This window comes from Pelodiscus sinensis, chromosome 3, assembly GCF_049634645.1.
Source record: "Pelodiscus sinensis isolate JC-2024 chromosome 3, ASM4963464v1, whole genome shotgun sequence".
NCBI lineage: Eukaryota > Metazoa > Chordata > Testudines > Trionychidae > Pelodiscus > Pelodiscus sinensis.
The window spans coordinates 177325414-177352086 of NC_134713.1; positions in this window are offsets into that span (position 1 = coordinate 177325414).

The following is a 26673-nucleotide window of genomic DNA, read 5'->3' on the forward strand; positions in this document are numbered from 1 at the left end:
AATCCATCACTGAAGAATCTACTGCAGAACATACTCCTTCTTCGAGTCCATTATATCAAGTGCCATAAGTGTCTCAAACAGAGTTGCTTCTCAATAATCTCTTCTTATTTCAGTTGGCACAGATTGAGACAATTTTGTCTGCATCCTTCCTGAGATCTCTATGTCATTTTAATTATCCAGCTAGCTCCAAAGCATTTAAGGCCTGATACACAGACCACTGACTTCCTTGGACTTTGGATCAGGCCCATACACAGATCTTTCCAGTAGCCCAGGGATTTATGGATGAGACTGTCAAGATCACCACAGAAATCCTTTCAGGGATTCTATTCCAAAGGCTTTTACCACTTTAGAAATCACAAATGCTCATTTGGAGTGTGTCCAACATATTCTGGGTTTCAGTCTCTCACCCCATTAGATTGACCTGAAGTAGGACTCTGACAACTACTTCTTAGCAGAACTGTAGCTGCCTGTTCCAAAGATAATTCAAACACTCGGCTATTAATTAGCATCACTCAGATCTGTTTGTAATCTTTAGACTGAGAGAACCCAGCTGTGTGCGATCATCTTCCTAATTTGACCAGACTCCCATTTAGCAACTCCTCCTTTTCTGCCTGCCGCACTATAGCACAACTCCGGGCCATGCCTGCACCCACCACAACATTGTTTGTGTCACCACTGAGGTTAGAACATCTTGCAATAAAAATCACACATTGCAATTAATGCAAAGGCAAGAGTTCCCTACAGCTGCAGGCCTTTTTCACAGGAACTTATTGTGGTCAAGAGATCTGCAATCCAAACAAAGCACTCTGAATGCAAAGGAGGAATCTACCCACCCAGAAACATACATGAGATAGAAGTTTAATGCAGTAAGAGAAAGCATCATTTTTGGTAACACTTCCCTTTGCAGATTCAGTCCAGGGGCCATGAGGACCAAAGGGACTGCTTAAACCATTCACTTCTCCCAGGTCCATGGTGTCACCAAACATGGACATGACGGGAGGCCAACACAGGATGTTGCAGACTGGGCAACAGGGCACTCTCAGCCCTTCCCCTAATACAGGGCTGCGCCTCAAGGCTGTGTCTAGACTCGCATGATTTTGCACAAATACTTTTAATGGAAAAGTTTTTCTGTTAAAAGTATTTGCGCAAGAGAGCATCTAGATTGGTCCTGGAGTCATCGTTAGAACAATGCGCTTTTGCACAAAAGCATCCTGCCAATGTAGACGTGCTTTTGCGCAAAAGCAGAAACCCGGAACCATTTTGAAGAGGGAAAAAGGGCACCAGCCCTTTCCGGGGGCGGGGGCTGGAGCTCCTTTGAGACCCGTGCTTAAAGGGATCTCCCCGGACAGCCATTTCTCTCCTGCTGCGTGCTATAGGACCTCTTGCAGGGACTGACAGTTGTAGCAGTTTTGGTGGTTGCCCTCTGCCTTTTTGGACACCACTGCCTTGTGTCTTTTAGTGCCTTTGGCTGATTTTTTTTCATCTACCTTGTTTTTTGTGCCATGAAGTCAGGGGTAGCCATGTGCCTGCTCTGGCCCCTTCCAGCCATTTTGGAGTGCCTGCAGCTGCTGCTCCAGGCTGCTGCGCTCCTTGTCCAGGACCTGAAGGCACAGATTGCAATGGACTCCCTCACCACGGAGGCCATGGCGTCCCTGTGGCATCCCCACCCCACTGTGGAGACTGGACACCAGTACGGACTGGTGGGACCGGCTGGTCCTGGGGCAATGGGACAACCAGCAATGGCTCTGGAAATTTCACATGTGAAAGCAGACGTTCCTGGAGCTGTGTACCTGGCTCGCCCCTGCGCTCCAGAGAACCACCACCCGGCTGCGGGAACCCATCCCCGTCGACAAGAGGGTTGTCATCGCAGTCTGGAAGCTGGCCACCCTGGACAGCTACCGATTGGTGGCACACCAATTCGGGGTGGGCAGATCAACCGTCGGTGCCATCGTGTTAGAGGTAAATCCCAGGAGGAGTGGGATTGGGGTGGGGGGAGGGTGCTGCACTCCATGCCCAGAGGCAGACAAAACTCCAGACTGGGTCAGCCATGGGTTTGGGCCATCCCTCCCTTGTACAGGCCTGCTGGTGGGGGGGGGGGGGCTTTAGGGCGAGGGGGCCCTGGTGCGTTTGTGTGCGTGAAGACAGAGGGCATCACGGGGGGGGGGCTCAAGGGAGTGCACACTCACCCTTTTCTATGTGATGTGTTCCCCTGTGTTTCTCTGCACCCTTCTGCAGGTCATCCATGTCATCAACGATGTCCTGCTCCTGAGAGTCATCCGCCTGCATGACGTGGAGGCTACGGTGGCTGGTTTCTCTGCCCTTGGGTTCCCTAACTGCAGGGGAGCCCTGGATGCAACCCACATCCCCATCCGTGCCCCGGAGCATTGAGCGGCCCATTTTATTAACAGAAAGGGGTACTTCTCAATTGTACTCTAGGCCCTTGTGGACCACCATGCTGCTTCCTGGACGTTTATGTGGGCTGGTCTGGCAGGGCACATGACGCCCGTATCCTATGCAACTCCAGCCTCTTTTACAGGCTGGAGGTGGGCACTTACTTTCCCCAGTGGGAATTTACTGTTGGGGACATGCCCATGCCCACCTGTGTTGTGGGGGACACGGCCTACCCCCTGCTGCCTTGGCTAATGCGGCCCTACACAGGGTGGCTGGACCACAACTGGGCCCGGTTCAATGACTGCCTCAACTAGGCCCGCAACCAAGTCGAGTGCGCCTTCGGGCGGTTGAAAGCCCGGTTCCGTTGCTTGCTCACCAGTGTCAAGATGGGTGAGTGGAATGTCCCGGAGGTAGTGGTCACGTGCTCCATAATCTTCTGGAGCGGAAGAGGGAGGCCTTCCTCCCGGCATGGATGGCAGGCGAGGGCTAGGCCTACGAACAGCCCCAAACAGCTGCCATCCACCAGGTTCACCACGATGGGGTGTGCATCCGGGAAGCCCTGACAGACATGTTCTCCCAGGCCCTATAGTAGGGTCGCCTCTGTCTCCCTTTACAACTCCCTCCCATACCCTACCTTTCCCCCCTCCCCTCCCCCCTCCTTACCTCCCAATGAACAACAACACAGGTTTTTTTTAACACAAACTTGGAACTTTTTATTTACAATGGCGAGGGGGGGAGATGTAGGATGGGAGGGAGAGGAGACTTTGAACTGGGAGGTGGAGGAGCTACTGCTGGGAGAGGGGGCCCCTGCGACTGCAACTGCTTCTGAGGGGGCAGACCTGCACATGGGGGTCAGGCCGCATCGGGGCAGGCAGCACGGGGAGGTGGGCAGGAGGGGCCATTGCAGGAGGGGCAGGGGCAGGATGGGGCATGGACAGTGCTAGGGGAGGGATGGCGGGTGCATGGGGCAAGGCCATGCCATAGTGACCGGCATGGCCAGTGTGTGCGGTGAGCATAGATATGGCATCCGCCATGCACACACACTTGGCCTGGAAGGAGCCCCAGGCCTTCTGGCGCCACTGCAGGTCTGCCTCCACCCGCTGTCATGGCTCCTTCCCCACTCTGGCATGATAAATGCAGAAGTGGGGGCCAGCAAGTGTAACCCAAAGCCTTATCTACCAGGCTTTTGTATAACACTTCCCCCAAGATCTTAAAAACCTAGATCTTGGGAATAAAACTTCCGCTGCCACCACCCAAATGTTGATAAAGAAATCAGGGGAAAGATCATTTGGGAAATCTTACCCCTAAAACAAAAATCAGGGCACACCATTAACCACTGCCAGGTTAATAAAAAGAAAAGAAAGAATTTTTATTATTACAACAATATTCCGGTTGCAAGTATAATGACTAGATAGGGAGGTAACAAAATATACTCATGGAGAAACTCCATGGGCCTAGAACTTAGTTACAAAGAAAAGCCAAAACATCTTTAAGCAGTGCCAGATCTCAGATCCCATACCCAACCCTTAAAACAATAAAACCTAATGAAACTACCTAAACTTTACCCTACTTACAGAAAATGAAGAATGGTGTCTTGGAGAGAGAGAGAGACATGCTTGTCCCTCTCTGTAGCTGCAGAGAACTCTCCCAGAGAGACAAAAGGAGAAAGGAAAAAAAAAACCAAAATTCCTTTGTCCCAGTTTGAAAAGTCCCACCTACATTCCTATTGGTCACTCCACCTGGCTAGGTGTAGTTAACCCCTTAATCCCCAGGCTGCTGGCTAACCCTCATAATCATGACAGCTGCCTCCATGCATTCGACGGCCTGCACGTCGTGCCGAAGGAGCTGGTCCTGCTGCCGGACCCGCCGCCTTGGTGGCTGGGTGGCTGGGGGTGCTGCTGCTGCTGCCGCTGCAGGGCTGGAGGGTCCCCAGCTTGTGCTTGGTTCTGCTGCAGGGAAGAGAAGAAAGGATGGGTCAGTCAAGCAACCTGGCCACTGTCCGCACACCCTATGCCCTCTCCCCCAAGCCCATGTGACATCACAGTAGTGTGGCTTGGGCCCACTCGGTTACTCCCCTCCCCGCCATTTTGTATGTTGCATACAGGACCGCCCCTGGAGTAGGGTTCTCCTCCATGTATTGTAACCACTGGTCTGTGTCCTGGCCCCTTGGGGAGTGAAAGAGTGCTTGTGTCGTGTTAACCAGTGGAACTCTCTGCTGGTGGAGGCTGTGAGGCTTTGGGCTAATCAATGGTGTTTGACAGGGGGTGAGATGAATCCCCACACAGTGCCTGGGAGCACATATGGCAGACGTGGTCTGGGCTCTCAGATCCCTATCACATGGGATGTCTCCTGGACAGAACCAGGAGAGTGACTGGGGAATGTACCATCCTTGCAGCAAAACTCAGGTGGCCTTAGGGCTGGCCCGAGCGCTTCCCCCCTCTGCCTCCCGCTAGCCCTCACACACGGTAGCCCAGGGACAAGTGTGGCCGCAGTGGGGACTTCCCTCAGGGGGCCAGCCAAGGCACCGGGAGCAGGCGAGGGGCTCTGTGGGAGCCACGCTCACAGGGCTGTGACGCTGCGGTTTTCCCAGAAGCAGCTGGCTGTGCCTCACAGCCAGGCATGGGACAGTGTTGCTGTTCTGCGTGCTGCACCCTCGTGGAGGTGCGGGCTCTGGCCTGAGTCTCTGGGGTGTTGGCTGGTTCCAGCTGGCAACCACCCTTCCCCCCGGTCCCGCCGGATGTGTGTGAGAAGCACGGTCTCAGGCGTGCCCTGGAGCTGCCTGCTGCGGCCACATGCCGCTCAGTCACCAGGCTGCATGTGGTTGCACATGCTGCATACTGCTAATGCTACAGAGCGTGCAGCTCACGCGGCCTGAGTGACACGCTCTCCGCCTCCCCACTCTGGGCGCCTGGCTCCCCCCCATCCCCCGCCCTTGTGAGTGCAAAGTGCAACACTCACCAGTGGATCCTTCCCCGGCCTCCGAGGACACACGGGAGACATCGGGGCTGCCGGAGGGGGCCTCCGCATGGAGGGTCCCAGTGCTGGCCTTGTCCTCTGACCCACTGGCGGTGTCTCCTTCTTCCCCCGCCTAGCTGGTCCTGGTGATTGGGAGGCACATGCTGGTGTCCACAGGGACGGACAGTCCCTGGGGTGCTGGCTGGCCCAGGATGTAGTGGAGCCGCTGGTAGTGGGGGCAGGAGTCGGCTCCTTCCTCCTGGCCCTCTCTGGCCCGGATATAGCCCAGGCACAGCTCTTTTACCTTAGCCTGGACTTGCTCGAGGGTCCGGGCTGGATGGCCCTGGTGAGCGAGCGCCTGGGCCATACGGTGGAAAATGTCCACATTGAGGCGATGGGAGTGGGTGCTGTGGAGGATCTCCTCTTCCTCCCAGAGGTCCATGAGGGCCTCCAGCTCCCCCGGGGACCAGGATGGGGCCCTCCATTTTCGGCCCCTTGGGGCCTCCTGTGCTGGGGCTGTGGGTGGCTGTCCCCTCCCCTGGAGCTGCCATCGTGCTCTGGGTGGCTGTTGGGGATGGTAGGGGCCACGTGGCAGAGCTCTCCACGGAGGTCGCAGAAGGGCTTCTGCCTCGTGGCCTCTGCAGGCTACGTCTGCCTTTAAGGGGTCTCGGGTTACCAGGACGTCAGGAGCTGGCTTGCAGGTACGGAGCGTCCAAGCAGCCACTAGGGCTTTTTTTCCATTTAGCCTGCTTTTGCACAAAATGTCTTAGCTGCCTGTCTACACTGGCCCTCTTGCGCAAGAACACTTGTGCAAGAGGGCTTATTCCTGAGCGGGAGCATCAGAGTATTTGCGCAGGAAGCACTGATTTCATACATTAGAACATCAGTGTTCTTGCGCAAATACTCGCGGCCAGTGTAGACAGGCGGCAAGTTTTTGCGCAAAAGCACTCGCTTTTGCACAAAATCTTGCCAGTCTAGATGCAGCCCAAATGTATAATCTAGTCCTAATTGTGACAAGGGGTTTTAATTTGCACCTCTGAGTTTGCCCCTTAGCATCTGGAATGTACATGAGAGTGTCTTTGTATTTCAAGGGGGACTGTGCCAGATGAGGGCAGTTCTCCCCCCAAACACATGGAAAACAGAATATTATCGCAGTTAAACAAAAGTGCTTTTCTGAAGCTCTATCATACCACATGGAACAGAATGAAACCCTGCTCAACAGACACCATGTAAGTCAGGAAACGTATTCAAAAACGTTCCTTCTAAATGAAATACCTTGCTTCTCCAACCACTGTCATTTTCAATTCATCATAGGGGAAAATAAGGGTGTTGTCATTAGTAAATACTGATTAGCTGGCCATATTGTTTTCTCTTGTTTATCTTGCTCCAACATTGTGGGGGTATCTGATACAAACACACACACTGAAGTGCTACAGAGAATTTTGCAGTTCTGATAACTGTGATTTCTTTCCCTCCCTCAGCAAATCATTGTATTGCTAATGTGGGAACAGGGCAAGTATAAACATACATAATGTGATCATGCTGAGCACAGATGGATGGATAGGTCTCAGCTCACATTCTAAACCACTATGCCATTTTAATGTGTCATTATAGTAATAGGAGATTTATACTAACAGTTCATGCTAGGTTTTTGTAATATTACAAATCAGCTGCAATGAGGCTATTGATTTAGTGTCCATCTCACTACGCTACAATAGAGAAGCTACAGAACAGAAACACAGGGAATGTCTTTGTGATACTCTCAGTGAGTCACATGTGGATTTACACTGGAAATGATCAAAAATGCTTTTTCCATCAAGAATAAGACATGTCCTGCTGCCTGAAAATCAGGTCATTATTCCTGCATTCCCAAGTTGTATTTTTATAATTTGCATGGCACTTATACCTGTTCTTCATGAAATAGGGCTAGTAACATTTATAGCATTTTGGACAGTTTGGTACTGCTCAACACTCATCATATATAACACGCTGATCTCAACACTGAGACCAGAACTGCACCAAGGGTGATGATCTCTTTTTGAGGGTAACAACGAAAGGAACAATGCTCCAGTCCCTGTGCAGGCAAACTGTTGAAATCAAAGTGAGCTTTACTTTTGTATGAGATGCAGGGTCAGATGTTAAAAGGAATATCTTGAGAGCTGCCTGGGAAATGGGGATTTTTACGTGCTGCCAAAATTGGACATTTAATCAAAAAATGAATACAAACAAGTTTAGCTGAAAATAGGCAGTTCCTGCTGTGACCAAATGCAGCTCAGTTGGTGACACGGATGCCCCTCCCCTAAATGAGGCCCTTATCTTATCTAGAGGAAGAACTGTCTTCTGGTTAAGGAACTAAGCTGGGTATCTGGCTGTTTGGATTCAATTCAGGACTCAATCAAAGACTTTCCTGTGCAACTTTGGGTCTTCATTCTCCACCTGTAGAAAGGCTTATAATCTTTCCTTTAGCTATTTTAACTGTACTTTCTTTCTGGCCTGGAAATCTTTTTACTATATATCTGCTCCTAATGGAGCCCAAATTTCTATCAAGGCTTCTACAGGATGCAGTCATATATACTATAAATAATGACCCAACTCGGATTTTAAGTTTTATTTTCATAGACCCCAGGCTATGTTTTAAAAATGACTGTATGTCGGGAAGGCTACAGGAATAGTAGAAAATGCATCAGTTCAATCAACCATCCAAAATCATTTGGGAAATTATGGAGCTGTATGTAGGGAAAACAGATGAACTTTGAGTCAAGGCTGCATAGTTGTTTTAAATGGTTACCATTCATGATTGTTTAATACTCCTGGTGAGCTGGATGTATTTATCTCTTTATGACTGTAATGCTGACAGGTTGTCATTATTTTGTTAATTGTCAAGGCACCTAGTCCTTTTGGTACAGACATTTTAAAAAATCTACTGTTTAATCTAACATTAACATCTGTGCTATATATTTCAGCACACTCTTACACAAATTTTACCAAATGTTTTTTGGAAAGCTGTTTATGTTTAATATTATATGTGTGAGCACACATTAAAATCCGTCTCAAAGGGCTAATTAGCATCAAAAGGAAATAACTTACAACATTGATCACCTCATGAGTGCAGGCTACTATGGCAGTTTTGGGGCTGCTAATATTTTAACAAAGGGCTATTACAGATTCTTTCCCTCTTTGGGCTCATGCTACACAGACCATCACCCCGATGGTGAAAGAATAGGGAATCTACTTATTAAAAATGCTGTTCTCATAACCATAAAGAAGAAAACAGGCAACTGAACCTAAGAAATCAACTTAGCAGAGGGTTTTTTCCTGAGGAAAAAAGTATATTATGTAGATTGACAGTATAGCATTAGCATTCAGTTTGTATAATGGTGACAGGGAATGTAGAGGGTGTGTAGAGCTGTGAAATTAATGGATTTTTTTTGTAGGCAATTATAAAAAATTAGGGAAAAATCATTTTGAGTCCACCCCAAAGTTCTTTTTTTCAAAATTTTCAGCAAATTGAAAAGTGGCACTTTTTTTTAACTTGAAACAAAACATTTCACTTTGGTGCACCTTTCACTCCCCTCTTCCTTTAAAAAATAGTTTAAAAAATTAAAAGTGTTTTGAAAAAGTCAAAACGGCTTAAACTTTTTATTTTATTTTATTTTATTTTATTTTATTTTATTTTATTTTATTTTATTTTATCCGACTAGGACAATTTGCCAGAATAAACATAAATTTACAAAATGTTTCAGTGAATCCAACCCTGAATATTTTGCCAGGAAAAAGTTTTGGTCAAAAAAATTCTCTCAGCGGTATGGGTGTGTATAAAGATTTTGTGTCCCTAGTCACCTTTTCACAACCATTCTGATTTGGAATAATTTTTCACTCACTTTGCACTATATAAATGAAACAAAGGGCAGGGAGGGTATTCAGAAACATCTAACCTGGGAATTCCAAAGGTCATAATTTTGTTCTTCAGGAGTGTAGTGAAATCCTCCAGAAGCCAAAAATTTACTGTTAAATTTCCATTTAAATTAGTTGTTGAAATACAAGTTTTTTAATAATCTCCTGGTCGCTCCCTCTAACAACTCTCTAATACAGAGAGAAGCTTTTCGGGACATATTGGAATGCATCCCAAGATAGATCCTTCAAATCTCAGCATTGATGGCTGATCACAAAAAATAAAAAGATTGAGTGTACTGTTTGCAGAGCGAGCAGAAACAGCTTTGTTTGTTGACAGGGATAAAATGTAACTTGTCACCAGAGTTGATATCTTGCCTTAATGGCCTGTTTTCTGAAACCTGGATATCATGGTGCTGGCTATTATAAATATTGATGTGATCACTACATTCTTGTGCTGCCTTTGGAAGCTTGTGATGGATGCAGCTTTTTAGAAGGGGATGTTTAATTGTCTTTGGTGCTTCTCAGACTTGAAAGCTAAATATTCCCTTCTAATTGGATGTCACTTCAGTCATAGCAGGCTAGAACTCTAGAGCCTATACCATAGAGATAACAAAGAATTTATGGTGAATTTTAAGTTAATTTGTGTGTGAATCTATTAATTATGCATTTGCTGTCACAACTTGGGTAATTGTTCTTCTATTTGCTCCCACAAGTAACTAGGTGTGCTAAATCATAAACTTCCATAGCCATGAGCAGAAACTATGACCTTTTAAACTTGTATCCCTTTATTCTCACCAAGGACAGTTAACTCTGTATTACTCACAGCCATGCCCACCTCAACCTCCAGCTAACTCTGAACTTACTGAAGGGAGGAGGCCTGGAGGTTGATAGTTCCTGTGGCAATATTTAATCAAGGAGTCGGCTGTTAGGTCCACTCTTCTTGCTCTCATCATCAGTGGGGGCAGACTGAGAAATCTCCCAATCCCAATACCTGGGTCAGCTGAGTGAAATCACCAGCAAAAGAGACACCTTCCACCCCTCCAGAGCCCATTGAAAAGAGTCTCACACTTTCTATGTGGCAACTACACATATAAAAGGATACAGTCCCATTTATTTTCCAGGTCAGGTCTCCCTGAACTCCCAGGCTGATGCCCTTCAAATTACTTCATTAACCTCCTGCAATATGATGTTGGTTCCATTCCACTGCACCCTCTTGGGTGACAAATAAAAAGGACACACTGAAAAATTCACATTAATCAATTTAAACTGAGAGACGAAGGAATGAATGATGCAAGACACGTCACCAAACAAGACCAGTTTTTCTTGCTGGAGTGCTGAAATAAATAGAGATTTATGTAACGGCAGAGCCTCGTGGCCCAAACTCGGAGCAAGGTTTCAGTGTGCTTAGCCTGTATTGAGATATAGCCAGAGGCAGTCCCTGCCTGGAGCTCCTTATTGTTTGAGTGCACAAGACTTCGAACACTTATTCAGATCAATAACTTTACTCATGAGAGTAATCTCATTGGAGTCAATGGAACTAATTCATGTGAGTGAAGTTACTCAATGTCATAAGTGCTTTCAGGATCGGGGCCTAAATAGGCAGAACATTCAAAAGGGAGAAGGAAGGAAGTATTATACCCACTTATAGATGATAAACTGGGGCACAAAAGATGAGCATAAATTGCCCACCTCTCTGCTTATAGGATTCCTGTTTTTTTCCCTTGTGTTCAGTATGTCCTGAATTACTGTAAAGTGGGAATAATGGGGAGCTGAAATGTACAGTAGTCCGAAAGCAAGATTTTCATTATGGTAGTGATGACAAAATGTTTGTTCCAGTAAAACAAAAGTGAACTGGCAGTTCTGCATACCTAATACTGAGGAAAAGCATTAAAAAAAAACAAAAATAAAACAAACAAACAAAACTCCAAAGCAGTCACAGTGAAATTACTGTTTATGTGAAATTCCACAAAACAAATTTCTACTTTTGATCTGGGCCATTGTACAGACAAAGTTACAATTATTTTTATTTATTATTTGGTTTATGCTAGCACCCAGCAAAAACTTATTTTGAAAATAAAAAATGAAGATGAAAAATGGGGTTGAGTCATTGTTGCTGTTGTCACCCATTGGTTTAAGGAAAGACAAAAGGAACTAGTATAAATCAGAATGAATTATGTATCAGAAAACAAAGATAATATGGTGAACAGATTACACATAGAACGAGGTTTACAGGGATGCCGAAAAATGTGTCTGCTTTTCTGAATTATTTTTTTCGGAAAGCAGCTGTATTCCTTGGAAGCAGCAGAGGTTTTCAGTATCCTGGAAAAACTCTGCAGTCTAGACATATGCAAGTTCAGACAGGCAAAGAACTTGATAGTGGCAATAGAAGGAAGGGATGAGTATGAAAAGTTTTGGATATTTGCTATTCAGGTTTATTCGAAGTGACAAGAATGTGGACAAGCTTCATATCTGCTATTTCTTTCTGATTTAAATATTAACTTGTGTAATTAATGTTTCAGCTGAATTTAATAATTTAAAGGTAGAGAGTTTCTTGGGATGCAGACATGAACTGCCCTACTCCCTAATGTGGACAGGACTGTTTTCAAAATTGATTGCAACCACTCCAGACCCAAGCACTCAGCTGGAGTCATAGTTGAATTAGGACTACAGAATTTGGGCTGTCTTCCTGCAATTGACTCCACCCAAGGAAAATCCTACACCAGCAAAATCTGTTAACTTTAATGGGATTCCATGTAAGGGCATGGACTCACTGGCAGGACTGATGCTTGGGTTTGCATTTATTATAGAGATGGACTCAATCCACATTCTTTCCCTACCTTCCTATATTCCAAAAGCCTGGACACTGCCAATTTTTGAGGGAATCTGCATGTAGATCTGTGCTTTTCTATTTAGACCCTCTCCAGATCTGATTCCAGTGGGAACATTTTCACTGGCTGCAGTAGGAATTATATCCGGACCTAGTATATTTATCTTCACTTTATGAGAACTAGAAATATCCATTTGTCTGAGAGAATATTTGTTGAGAAAATTAAACATTTTCAGGCATTTATTAAGCTGAGGATGGCCACACAAAGTTTCCTCTATGGGGCTCATTAAAGCCTTAACAGGGACCATTGCTAAAGTTTGCTAGGGAAGAAAAATATTATACATTACTTCACTTCGTGCCAAATAACAATGAACTTCATTTTGAATTGCTCTCTTTGGTATGTCTACCCTTGCACCCTCGTTCGAACTAGGGATGCAAATGTAGGCATTCGAAATAGTCAATGAAGCGGGTATTTAAATATCCTGTGCGTCATTAACATGATCTCGCTGGCGTGTTACTCCGATCAACAGCTGTTTCGAAAGTGAAAGTGTGGCCGGGACGTGTTAGTTCGAACCAAACCCCTTGGTTCAAACTAACGTTAATCCATTCATTTCTTGAGGAGTAACATTAGTTTGAACCAAGGGGTTTGGTTCGAACTAACGCGTCCTGGCACGCACTTTCACTTTCGAAACAGCTGTTGATTGAAGTAATGCGCCGGCGAGATCATGCTAATGAAGCACGGGATATTTAAATCCCTGCTTCATTGACTATTTCAAATGCCTACATTTGCTTCCCTAGTTCGAACTAGGGTGCAAGGGTAAACTTACCTTTTGAGAGCACAGTGGTCAGGCAGCACACTAGCAGTTGAGTTTTAAAAAATAAGAGATATTGATGCTGATGGAAAGGATGCCAGATTTTTTTGTGCTTGATAGTGTAATCTGACGCAATCTTTGAATCTTTTCTGCTGATGCAGGTCTGGCAATCATATGGCAGCAATGCTTTATTCTTTGATGAGATTTTTCCTTATAGGAAAAACATCAGTTCTCTTCTTTGAATGCATTGTGCTGAAAATGCCCCAGAGCTGGACAAGGCCAGGTGAGAAACAAGAAAAAAATGTATCAGTCTGTATTCAAGGTCAAAGTATATTAGTTTGCTTCCTATTTTTTTCAAATTAGAATCTCTCTGTCTCTGTCTCTGTCTCTCTCTCTCTCTCTCCTGGGAACTGAACCTGAAAACATAAGTAGCATTTATAGATGAGAAAAGTCCCATAATGAAGGACTATGAAATTGTGAATAATGGTTTGAAAGATCAGGCTCCAACAGACCACGTATTAGAAATATATTTTTAGAATAATTAGAAGACAAAATTAATCACTGATATATCTTCATGAAAATCAAGTTATTTTGTACATGAGCCATGCAGATGTTGGCAAAATTTTATCTTCACAAGAGTGGATCATTTTTAAGTCAAGGGATTTTTGCCAGGGATGTATTTAAAATTCTGCAGGTAAGTTAGTATCTTCCACTGGTAGTAAGCTTTACTATAACTTCAAAAACAAATCAGTATGTAAGCTAGCATTCTGTATAAAACAAAGGTTCAGAAAGAATGGTCATCTTTAGCGACTGTTCATTTAAGATCCAAATACTAAAAATTGTGTGTGCAACACTAAATCCCTATTCTGTACAGGCTTGTTATACACATGAACACACACTGGTGCACACTTGCACCAGGGATTGTATTCTTAATTAGCTCACACCATTTAAAATATGTGATGTGCTGTACAAAGTTAGCAGACTAATGCTAAAAGAGAAAAAGATTTAGATTCAGATCCAAGGGCCGTTAACAGTATGGGAAAAAGATGCCCACCTATTTGAAATAGACTTTGGTTCAGGCCCCAAATTGGAGAACTTATGTAAGGTGGTTGTACGGTCCTTAGTGTCCTATTTGACTCACTTCATCTGGGACAGTATATTACAATGTTTGAAATATGCTGATAGGCATGAGAACCTGTTTTTCCCTCTTATTGTTTGGACAGGCATACTAAATCTAGGAAACATGAGATTGTTCATTTATATAGTAAAAAAGGTCACAACACACATGTTTATTAGACTGCTACAGCTTAATAAATTGTACCCAAAGATATATAACTAAAAATTAGCCCTTGACTTTAATTATCCAGTATAGATTGAAAAGAAAACAAATGGATGCATTTAGTACTGCTTTGGTCTACCTACGTCCATGGCACCTAGGCAGCTAGACAGAGATAATCACATCTTCATTCTTTCTATTTGCTTTGACAAGGATTGGAATAGCACCCAGGGTTTGGAGTGAACTCTACTAGCCCTGGGAGCACGTCGTTTTGGTTTTTCAGCATCCAGGGATGAGATTTCAGTCTGGTTCATGATGAAGGAGGAATAGGGTAGTCAGATGGTTTCAACAAAAATACTGACTCACTTGACATTACATCAAAATCTACATTACATCTTATTTCGAAAATACCGGACATTTATATTTCCTCATTTATATTTTTTCAATTTGTTTTCTGAACAGAAAGCTCAAATACTGGACTGTCCAGTTCAAAACCGGACACCTAAAACTGGCAACCCTAAGGAGGAACAATCTTAGAGAATGTGACAATGGCAGAAGCCTTGAGAGCAGCTTACTCAGTTTTCTTTGCAATGACAGTGAGTAGTTATTTGATGCCCAAACATACACCTCCATGCATGGGTGTAGTAATTTTGGGACAAGTTAATCACACTCACGACCACGGAAACACTTATTGAAAAACATACAACTCTGTTCTGCAAGGTGCCAAGCATTCTATGCCTAGTCTGCCAAAACACTTAAGCACAATATTAATTGTGAATAAAAATAGATTCATTGACTTTAGATGGGTCTATTCACATACATAAAGTTAAGCCCATACCTCAGTAGCTCCATAGGATCAGGGTCACAGTACTCAGCATTTTTCAGGATTAAACAATTAGCCCTGATCCAATCAAGCAAGTGTTTATGCACAACACTCCTTTCACTGAAGGAAATGAGACTGCTCACATGCTTAAGGTTAGGCTTTGCTGGATTGGGACCATAATGCTGAATGTTGTTTTCTTACGATACTAAGCCTTATGATACTAATACCTGGAGGTATTTGGAGGTTTAGCTAATGCTAGAGAACTCTCTATTCAGGTGATATTTGAATTACACAAAGAATTAGTAACAGCAAGAAAACTGACAGAGCATGTGAACAGTGCGTAAAGGACAACTTCCACACTTGCTAGTGTCAGCCTCTTCAGCTGTGAATTTATTGCTACAGACCTCATAAAAATCCTTGTGGCTATGAATCTCGATGTTTCTTGTTTAGTTCTGATTTATAGATGGACTAAATCCAAGGGAAACAGAATTGTAAGGAGAACATGTAGAATAATTTATAGCTTTGGTTCAGGTTAGGGTTTTTACCAGTTATTTACTTTATTCTTAAAATCAAGATTTGTGAGCAGGCAATTGTCCCAGGTAGAATGTGCTGACAGCTGGAGTTCAACCTATTAGCTGCCTTACGAAGTACTGACTCTGAGATACAAAAGACTGAAGTTAAATATATAGGACAGAATCTATATCCAATATATTAAAAAACAGGAAAACAAATATTAATCCATTGTGAAGTACAGCTTCCCAGCATTTGAAAGTCCATAGAGAGAGCTAATGCTAGGGCCAGATCATCAGCCGGTGTAGATTAGTGTAGCTTCATTGGACTCAGGCTGATTTACATTGAGATCCAACACTAATGCTCTCATTAAACCAGATCTCAAGAACAGCTTGCTCTGGGACCTGCTTATTTGTGTGAGTCGTTACTCTGGAAGCATTTAGGGTTATAAAGTGAGGTGCAAAATGCTACTGTTATTTGGTGTCATTATTTCTTTCACATTTAGATGCTTTGGCATGTCCCCGCAAAGCTGACAAAGTCTGCCAAATGTCTGCTAGAGATGGAAGCTAAAACACTGGGGAGCTAGACGGAAGATGGGAAATGTCTCCTCTAAATACTACTGGTGACAGAGAAGGAGACTAAGAAAATTGCAGGCACCGTCTGCTCTTCTGCCCATAGATGGTAGTGAATAGGATCTCCATCTCCATAACACTTGGTCCACAATATTACTGTGGTTTCTTTTCCTCCCAGGAGCAGCAGCAAAAGGACCCAATCATAGGCTGGGAGGAGCAGACACTAAGGGTGTGTCTAGACTACAGGATTTTGTCGACAAAAGTGGACTTTTGTCAACAAAACTATACCTGCGTCCACACTGCCTTTGAGTTATGTCGCCACAACGTCGACAAAACTCAGCAGTTTTGTCAACGTATGTAAACCTCATTCTACGAGGAATAACGCCTTTTGTTGACAGAGTTATGTCGATAGAAGGCATTATTGCATCTACACTGTCCTTTGCGTCCACACTGTTACGTCAACAAAGTGGCTTGCTTTGTTGACAGAACTGGCTGTAGTCTAGACGCTCTTTGTCGACAGAAGCTTTGTTGACAGTATCTGTTGACAAAACTTCTGTCGACAAAACCCTGTAGTCTAGACATACCCTAACTGTGCTTCTCCTCTAGTGGCAGAATCTTCCACTGAGGAGAGGGGAGGAAGAGGTAGTAGTATCATCACATATCCCTGTGTGGAGGACATGGGTAGCATTGTGCTTCTGACCACCTCTTGGAAAGGAGGGACAGATGACAAAATCTAATCTTCACATTCCCACTCTCAGAAGGGGGAAGCAGTAGCCAAATTCCTTCTCTCTCTCTATGTCTCTCTGTCCTTCATTCATTTTGAGTAATATTTTTTGACTTGTGTTCCAAAGCAGTGCTGTTAGCCTCATCCCTCCCACCCCCGGGGACGTTAGCATTGCCTGTAGCATTAATTTATTGCAATTTCTATAAGACCATTCTTGAGTCTTTCCTGGTGTATCCCCATTGGGCTAGGTGGTGGTGGCTGGCCAGAAGTGACTTCTTCCAGAGGTCATGCTGAGTTAATGACAGTCAAGAAGAAGTCCTGACTCCCAGCCACCTACCCGAACACCTAAGATATAAAGCCCCTCTTAAAAGGGATTCTGGCTAAAGTAGCATGCATGCAAATCAAAGCACGTACTGTAGACTAGATCGTCAGCTGCTATTTGTGATTTCTCTGGCCTAGGGAGATCATGAAGAGATTATAGCTGGCTCTACATCACAAAGTCCTGGCCCACCCCAGCACTGGGAAGTGTTTGGGGGCATGGGTGTGGCCAGAGCATGCTGTTCTCCAGCAATCAATCCTAGCCTGTTGGAACAGCTCCAGGACACATGTACTGATGTAATTTAGTGGGTCCCTGTAAATCAAGGACCCAGAATTGAAAAATCACAGAGGTGTCAAAAAGCCCCAGTCCTTGAGAATGTAGCACTGCGTTTTCATTTCTGGCAGAGCTAGGAGAGTAATCTGATGAATTTTACTTCTGTCTCAATTTACAGGATAGCAGGGAATTAATTTCAATTACTTATTGGAAGTTACTCCTTGATTAATTCCAATTTCAATTTCTCATTGGAAGTTACTCCTTGATTAATTCCTGCAAAAAGGGTTCTTAGATGGTAGCCTCTTTGAGAGCAATTCAAATGTGAGTATTCAAAAACCATAAATGTGAAAGGTTTTGATCTGACAGTAATCACATGGTATGTTTCCACTGTGACGGAATGAGCACAACTCTCACAATTTGCTCCTTGGAACATGTTTGTGATCCTGAATTAGAAGTGCACTGCCTGAAAATAATCTGCAATATACAAACAGTTGCTAAGGTAGGGCCTGTCCAACAGCCCACTGAAGACAATGGAATGAACATGGAGACACCTAGTGAACATTTTTGCCAGTGGATTCTTTCCTGATAACATTTCCAGAAGCTAACATAAAGGTATGTTCACTATTTAGAAAGGGTGGAGTATTTTGTACAATAATTGCACAGTTCTTATTGTTCATGTTTCCTCTTTTCTCTTTCCAAATGTCTCTCCTTTTCCTCTCTCCCCACCCTATTCCTTTAGCCTTCCCATTCCTTATAGCAATTGGCAGCCAACCATTCTTTCTGTCAGCACTACAATTTGTCATGTCAGCATCTCTGAGCTGCCTGAAAGATAGAAGAAAGTAAAATAAAGCATGGAATTCTTCAGACCACTGATCAGGCAGCACATGGCTGAAGACATCACCTTTCCCAGAAGTGTTAATTTGGAATTGGCTTTCCTTACTTAGAGGCTAATCATCTAAGCATACTCTGCTTGCTGACTAGATGATCATCTTTTTTGAAATGGTGTGTTAAACATGCACAGCTAAAGATTGTAAACTACCTCTCATGGTAGGCCTGTTTTTGCGTCCCTCATTAAAATGCTCATAAACAGACATTTCCACAGATATCATTCAAGCTCAGAGTTGAATCACAGAAATGTAGGCTCTCAAAAAGTCATCTAGTCCAGCTTCCTGCTCAGAGGTGCCATCAAGTAAACCTACACCATTCCTGACAAATGTTTGTCCAAACTGTTCTAAAGAAATTCCAGTGATGGGGATGCCACAAACTCTCTTTGATGTTTATCTCAGTGCGTATCTATCCTTATGATTACAAAGCTTTTCATACAATGTAACCTAAATCTCCTGTGCTAAAGATTAAGCCTATTCCTTCTTGCCCCACTTTCTGTAGACACAGAGAACAACACATCACAGTTTTCTTTATAACAATCCTCAACATATTTGAAGACTGGTATCAGTTCCCCTCAAGTCTTCTTTTCTTGAGACTGAGCATACACATTTTTAAAGCCTCATACATCAGGTTTTCTAAACATTTTATCATTATTGTTGTTCTTCTCTGGACTCTTTCCAATTTATCCATAACTTTCCTAAAGTGGGACACACAGAACTGGACAGAGTATTCTGATTGCGAATCACGGCTATTGGGTTCTGCAAGCGGCCATGCCTGTAGATTCTCAGGTAAACAAAGTGTCTCTCAGCCAACTGGCAGCTTACACTTACAAACCACACCACAGAGTTTGAAAACCCCTTACTTAGGTGCCACAGCAATGCAGCTGCACCCGTGCAGCTGTATCAGTGCTATGTTTTAAGTGTAGATGCACCCTTACTTGCAACCCAGAATGATACTAGGCTTTTTCACAATTGCATCACATTGTTGACTCTCATTAAGTTTTGTTTCATTGTAATCCCCAGATCCTTTTCAAAGGTTCTACTCCAAGACAGTTATTCCCCATTCTGTTGTTGGGCATCTGATAATTTTCATTACTATGTGTAATTTTTCTGGATTATCATTTAAAAAAATCCTCTTGTTGTTTAGAGACTAATTTCTAATTTGTCATGGTTGTTTTGAATTATAATCCTGCCTCTAAAGTGTTTGCAGTTCATCTGCATACTTTCCACTCCATTCTCTGAGTCATTAAAGAAAATATTGAATGGTATCAAAACCACGAATGACCCCTACAGAATCCTACTATGTATACCATCCCATTTTGATAGTGAGCCACTGGTAACTTTTGAACATGGCATTTTGACCAGTTTTATGCATCCACGTTGTACTATATTAATCTAGACTGCATTCCCCTAATTTGCTTATGAGACTGTCATATGAAACTGTGTCTAAATCCTTTCTAAAATCAAGATATGTCACGTACTTTTTTTCTTCCTCTCCACTAAGTGGCTGTGTCTACATTGGCACCCCTTTCCGGAAAAGGGATGCTAATGAGACCAGTTGGAATTGCAAATGCCACGGAGGATTTAAATAACCCCCGCGGCATTTGCATGAACATGGCTGGCGCTTTTTTCCGGCTCGGGGTTTTGCCGGAGAAAAGCACCAGTCTAGACGGGATCTTGTGGAAAATAAAACTTTTTCCGCAAGATCCCTTATTCCTACTTTCAAGCAGGAATAATGGATCTTCCAGAAAAGGGTTTATTTTCCGCAAGATCCCATCTAGACTGGCGCTTTTCTCTGGCAAAACCCCCGAGCCGGAAAAAAGGGGCAACCATGTTCATGCAAATGCCGTGGGGGATATTTAAATCCCCCGTGGCATTTGCATTTCCGACATGTCTCATTAGCATCCCTTTTATGGAAAAGGGTGCCAATGTAGACACAGCCAGTCAGAAACCTGTCACAAGAAAGAAATTAGGTTGGTATGGCATGCTTTATTAGTGAGAATTCCACACTGATTATACCATCTACATGTTTTAATCCTATTCTTCTTGAGATTTTAACAGAATTGTCTAATAATAACTTTAACAACATTTTGGCCAAGTTGGAGGAAAATCTCTTTGAGACATCTGAATATAAAAAAATTAGGGGTGGCTTAAGTTTGGATTATGGCAGTGCTTTTTGTTAAACCTCCCCTTAGGAACAGTTTGGTCTTGAAACTACAGTTTTGGTTTCTTCAGGAGACATGGAGGAGGTCTAGCACCTATTACTATTACTTGAGAAGGGAGAATCTGTATTTCTGAAACTACTAAATTCTGAATTATGCGCAAAATGATATTTTGGCTCCTAACTATCTGACAGACGTTGTAAAATCTGCTAAAAACATTGAGGACCTGGGTGAGCCTTCGAAGAGACTCAAAAGCAGCTTTAAACAGTGCTGGAAGCCCTGAAAAGGGAGCAAAACCTTCATCCTCTCTCTGACTCATGCAACACACTTGCTGACAAAATGTACAACTGCACCATTCGTACTCAGCTCTCACACCAACATCAGAGTTCTTAGTCTGGTCTATACTGAGAGCCTTGCGTAGCTTGGAGACACCTCCCATCAACATGGGCAGACACGGCCCATGACACTGTTCATGAACCCCAGGTTGAGAACCCATAAAATAGCCCCAAATACAAATGGCTTGCGTAGCTGGACAATGGTATGTATCAGCTTCTTTTCCCATAGCTCCCTCACATTCCCTTTCTGTTGTGACACTGGCTTTACATTCTCCCCTTCCACTCTGTGCACTGAGGAGCTAGGGGAAAATGAGCTCAGCCTTTGCTGAGGCCTACCTTCAGGGCATCCCTTATCCTGCCTTCTTAATAACAGAGGCTGCTCCATCCCTGGGAAAACTAGAGCTGGTTTTACAGCTGCTCTAAGGGTGGGCAGGACTCAAGCCCACCACCCTACACTCCCTAAGCAAATGCCCTAGTCCCTAGACCACCCCACCTACCTACTTCCAAAGTATGCTATATGCTGCCTTACTAATGCAGGAACCAGCTTCATCTCTGGGGCAAAGGGAGCTCCCTATTAGAAGTTTTAAGTGAAAATAAATACTTACAATAGCCTCTAAGTCTTTAACTGAACTCAGATATTTTTCATTTCTTCTTGTTGTGCATGTTAATGGAGAATGGCATCATGCTAATTTTTAGATCAATAACAGCTTTTCATACACTGCAGCTACAGATGGAATGGACGTGTCTCACATCAAATGTTTTCTAGACACCCAAGAATCTAAAAATCCATGATCTTAATACAAAATATACCGAAGATAATATGGCCTTGACATAGAGAAGAGCCTTTACATGGGGACAGTCTGCTTCTGTGCTCTCCATACTCCTTTTGTGGATAAAAGTATTTACATTTATATGTACTACAATGCTTGTAATAAAGTTTAGCAAATATAGATGCACTTCATAATGATTACATGTTTGCTACAACTGACAGTAACTGCAATGAAACTTCCTACTCAATGCTGTAATTCAAATGAACGGCAGATAACTGCTTAGTACCTGCAAGAATTACAGTTCATCAGTTAAAATCAGGATGTTTGTTTGTTCAAACAATAAGAGATCATTCTACAGTGTTGCATCAAAGTCCAAACATTTTGACTCTGACAAGTCTGACTTCCAGCCTTTGGCAACAGCCTACCTCTACCCATTCACGTATTTAGGTAACAATGTTTAAATAGGCCTAATAGTATTAGTTAAGACAATAAAATGCATCTCCATACTACACATCAGGATGATTAAAGTGGTACCACAAGCTCTCATCTCTGTCAGAGTCAGCATTGTTCACTTTGGACTCTTCTCTTGAAGACACGGGTCCACATTGTGAGGACAGTTACCCTACCTCAAGCACAGATAATATCTCCTGCAATGCTCCAGGGTACTGACAGGAAGTACTGACCAGCTGTATCATCTCTTAGCATGGCACAGCATACTCCCTTTAGACCCAGGTTTGCTGGCTGGATTGGAAGGAGAAAGGGACATAGGAGGGGGGTGGTTTGTGTCCCCAAGGTGGCTGTATACAAATAAAAATCAAGTCTCAGAGGGGTAGCCATGTTAGTCTGTAGCTTTAAAACCAATGAGTAGTCCTGTGGCACCTGAGCTTTTGTGATGAAGTGGGTCTTACCTGCAAAAGCTCATGATCCTATATATTTTTGTTAGTCTCTCTACAGTGCCACAGGACTATTTGTTGTTTCAGAAAATCAAGTGTATTTCAAAACCCAGTTTCAGTAAATTATCAAAATATGTGTTGTTGCAGGATATCACTCTCATCCGTTGTAATGGAATTATAGTTTTAGAATTGGAATTTTTGAAGAGACAGACTTAGATACTGTTGACTTGTTACAAAAGTAATTAACCATTTTACTGTTCATCACACTCCAGATAATGTTTTGGGGTAGGTTTTGGTTAAGAGGATAAGGGAGAATAGTTGCAGAAGAATAAAAAAAAAAGCCAGTCATGGGTATTTAAATGTACACTTTGATTTTCAAATTTTCTAAGTGTTTTTTTTTTTAATCTAAGCCCAGCCTAGCAGAATGCCTCAGGGTCAAATGCAATGTGACATTGCCAATTAAAATATCCTAATTTGCATATGCAATCATGCACAAGTTTCAGCTTCTCTTTCAATAATAAGAACAAGGTTTAACCTGTCTATTCTTAATCCTTACACTGAACAATCAACCAAACTATTTACTCTGCCTGCTCTCAAATGACATTCAATCATGGCTGCAAGAGACAGAAAAATGAAACTATTTAATATTCTAAAGCAGAAAACCACTAGATTAATTTGGTTCTTTATACTGGAACCAGCTTAGGTACACAGCACAAGAAATTTTGTGTGCATCTTAGTGAACTAAGGTAATCATGTTGAAGGTTCGTTACTTACTGAAAGTGTTTTTAATAAACCCAAGGGAAAAGGCTTTCCACTAAAAGTAGAAAACTCCTACCAATGTCTGTATTATTTAATAGATCTGAATTCAGTTTACCAAAAAGCTAAGTTCTGTGCAACCCTAGGAAGAGGCCCCATGACACCAGTAAAAGAGGCCCCGTGAGGTCATCCACAGCAGCCCGAAGAAGCAGCCCAGGACTGCATAAGATGAAAGCAAAGATTATGATGAAAATCTATAATTTAAAATAGATTTTGTATTTCCACTCCTATAGCATCTCATAAAGTTGACAGGAGGCTTCAGCATACATTTTAAATTAAAATATCAATTAGAAGCTATAAGCCAGTTCAAGGGCAAGTGGGAAATTTAAGATGATTTCTTTCCCTACCTAAAGGGCCAACATGTGAATTCTATAAGGGTATGTCTACACTACAAAGTTAATTCGAACTAACAGACGTTAGTTCGAATTAACTTTGATAGGCGCTAAAAATACAAACCGCTAGTTCGAACTTAATTCGAACTAGCGGAGCGCTTAATTCGAACTAGGTAAACCTCATTGTACGAGGACTAACGCTGAGTTCGAATTAAGTAGTTCAAATTAAGGGCTGTGTAGCCACTTAATTCGAACTAGTGGGAGGCTAGCCCTTCCCAGCTTTCCCTGGTGGCCACTCTGGGCACCACCAGGGAAACTCTTCTGCACCCCTCCCAGCCCCGGAGCCCTTAAAGGGGCATGGTCTGGCTACGGTGCCCGTGCCAGGTGCAAGCCTGCCAGCACCCAGCCAGCAAACCCTGCACCTGGCACGGCTTGAGCCAGCCACCCGCTGCCACCCAGCCCTCCTCCTCTTCCCGGGACCAGGCTGGCGGCTCCCAGGAGCCTGCCTGGGGTCACAAGAGGCAGGCGTCTGCCTAGTCTAGTGCAGACATAGTGGACCTCATCCACGACCTCCGCATTAGGCATAGGAAAGTGGCCGTCTAGGGCAGGATAGCTGCCAGCCTGGCCACCCAGGAGCAGGGGTGCATGAAAGTCAAGGTAGTCCAGTGAGACCCCCAACCCTGAGTTTAGAATGGCCGTACTGGGTCAGACCAAAGGTCCATCTAGCCCAGTAGCCTGTCTTCCAACAGCGGCCAACACCAGCTACCCCAGATGGGATGGACCGAAGACAATGACCAAGCCATTTGTCTCGTGCAATCCATCTCCAGCCTTCCAAAACAGAGGCCTGGGCCACCATTTCTATCACCTGGCTAATACCACTCCATGGACCTAGCCTCCATGAATTTATCTAACTTCTCTTTAAACTCTGTTATAGTTCTAGCCTTCACAGCCTCCTGCAGCAAGGTGTTCCACAGGTTTACTATTTGCTTTGTGAAGAAGAACTTTCTGTTATTAGTTTGAAGCCTGCTACCCATTCATTTCATTTGGTGTCCTCTAGTCCTTCTATTATGGGAACTAATGAAGAACTTTTCTTTATGCACCCTCTCCACACCGCTCATACTTTTATAGACCTCTATCGTATCCCCCCTCAGTCTCCTCTTTTCTAAGCTGAAAAGTCCCAGTCTCTTTAGTCTCTCTTCATATGAGACCTGTTCCAAACCCCTGATCATTTTAGTTGCCCTCTCCTCTCCCACCCTCTCTCTTCCCCTCTCCCACCTCCTTTTCCCAGTCTCCCCAAGTTTTGTTCAATAAAGAGAGTTTCTATTTTTGAACACACATGTCCTTTATTTTGTACATCAGGAAGGAGGGCTAGGGAGGGATAAGTGGAAGAAGGTGAGGGAGGAATGGGGTACGAGCCCCCGATGGGGAGGACTGGGGTGGCTCTGCGGGCTTCTAGGGATGGAAGCTCTCCTGCAGCCCCCCTATTGACCCCTTTCCCGGATGGCAGCCTGCGGCAAGTGCAGCCGAGCTGATGGCCGAGTGCTATGATATGCCGAGTGTGGGAATTCAGGGCACTCCAAGCCAGGACTGCTTTGCTGTCCCTCATCGAGTTAGACAAGTGAGCGGGGAACCCCTGATAACTGTCTGCCCGGGGTGAGGGTCGGGTCCCTTTAAGCACAGCCCTCAGCTAGCCTGAGACAGCAGCTCCACACTCTAAGTCCTAATCTGATGCCCTGCCGGCACTGCTTCCGGCCATCCTTAACCTCAGTTCAGGGTCCACTCAATGTGGACATGCTAGTTCGAATTAGCAAAACACTAATTCGAAGTAGTTTTTAGATTTAGATGCACTAGTTCGAATTATCTTAGTTCGAATTAACTAATTCGAATAAAGTTAGTTCGAATTAGTGCTGTAGTGTAGACATACCCTAAGAGATTTAGGACCAAGTAATAGCTGTTCTCTAAGGTTACATCTATACTAACTGCCTAGATCAATGCTTTGAGATTAATCCACTGGTGGTTGATTTTAGCACGTCTAGTGAAGACCTCCAAAATTAAGAACATAAGAATGTCCATACTGGTTCACACCAAAGGTACATTTAGCCCAATATCCTGTCTGCTAACAGTGGCCAATGCCAGATGCCCCAGAGGGAGTGACCACAACAGTAATCATCACGTGATCCCTCTCTTGTCATCCATGTCCAGACAAACTGAGGCTAGGGACACCATTCCTACCCATCCTGACTAATAGCAATTGATGGACCTAACCTCCATACATTTATCTAGCTCTTCTTTGAACCCTGTTAAAATCCTAGACTTCACAAAATCCTCTGGCAAGGAGTTCCACAGGTTGACTGTGCATTGAGTGAAGAAAAACTTCCTTTTTTTTGTTTTAAACCTGCTATCTATTAATTTCATTTGGTGTCCCCTAGTTCTTATATTATGGGGCAAGTAAATAAGTTTTTCTTATTCACTTTTTTCCATAACAATCATGATTGGTTACAGATCACTCTCCAGTTGACCCTTTTACTTTATCCCGGATGAGAAGAATAAAGGAAGTTGATGGGAGAGTTTTCCCTGTTGACCCCCACAGTGTAGTCCCTTCAGTAACTTGACTTAAGGTATGTTGACCCCAGCTAGATTATTCACATAACTGGACTTGTATAGATTAAGTTGATTTTCTGCTGTAGTATAGATGTCGCCTGAACTTGGGCAAAGTAGGATAGGGAGGTTGCAGATCCACTGACCAGTGTGAATTAGGAAGCTCCAGATTCCTGAAGAAAAGAGTGTGGAGGAAGAGGGGTGATTGCTTTTTTCTCTTAAAAGTGATATAGACCTGTTCTCTGCTTATTGAAGGGAGTATCCCTGGCCCTTTAGTTTTACTAAACCTAAACAATTTTTTTTAAACTGGTTCAGATCATCTTTAATCTAGAGCCATTTATTTGTAGTTTAAATTTACCAGAAAGTGAAAGATAGAGACTGGGATATGTCCATTTACACATGGTATCATTGGTATAATAATGTTCAGCCATAAAAAACACAGCATTAGCTGTGGATTATTTTCCGCCTTCCCAACACTAGGCTTCAGTTCAGCTCTTTCAAGTTCTT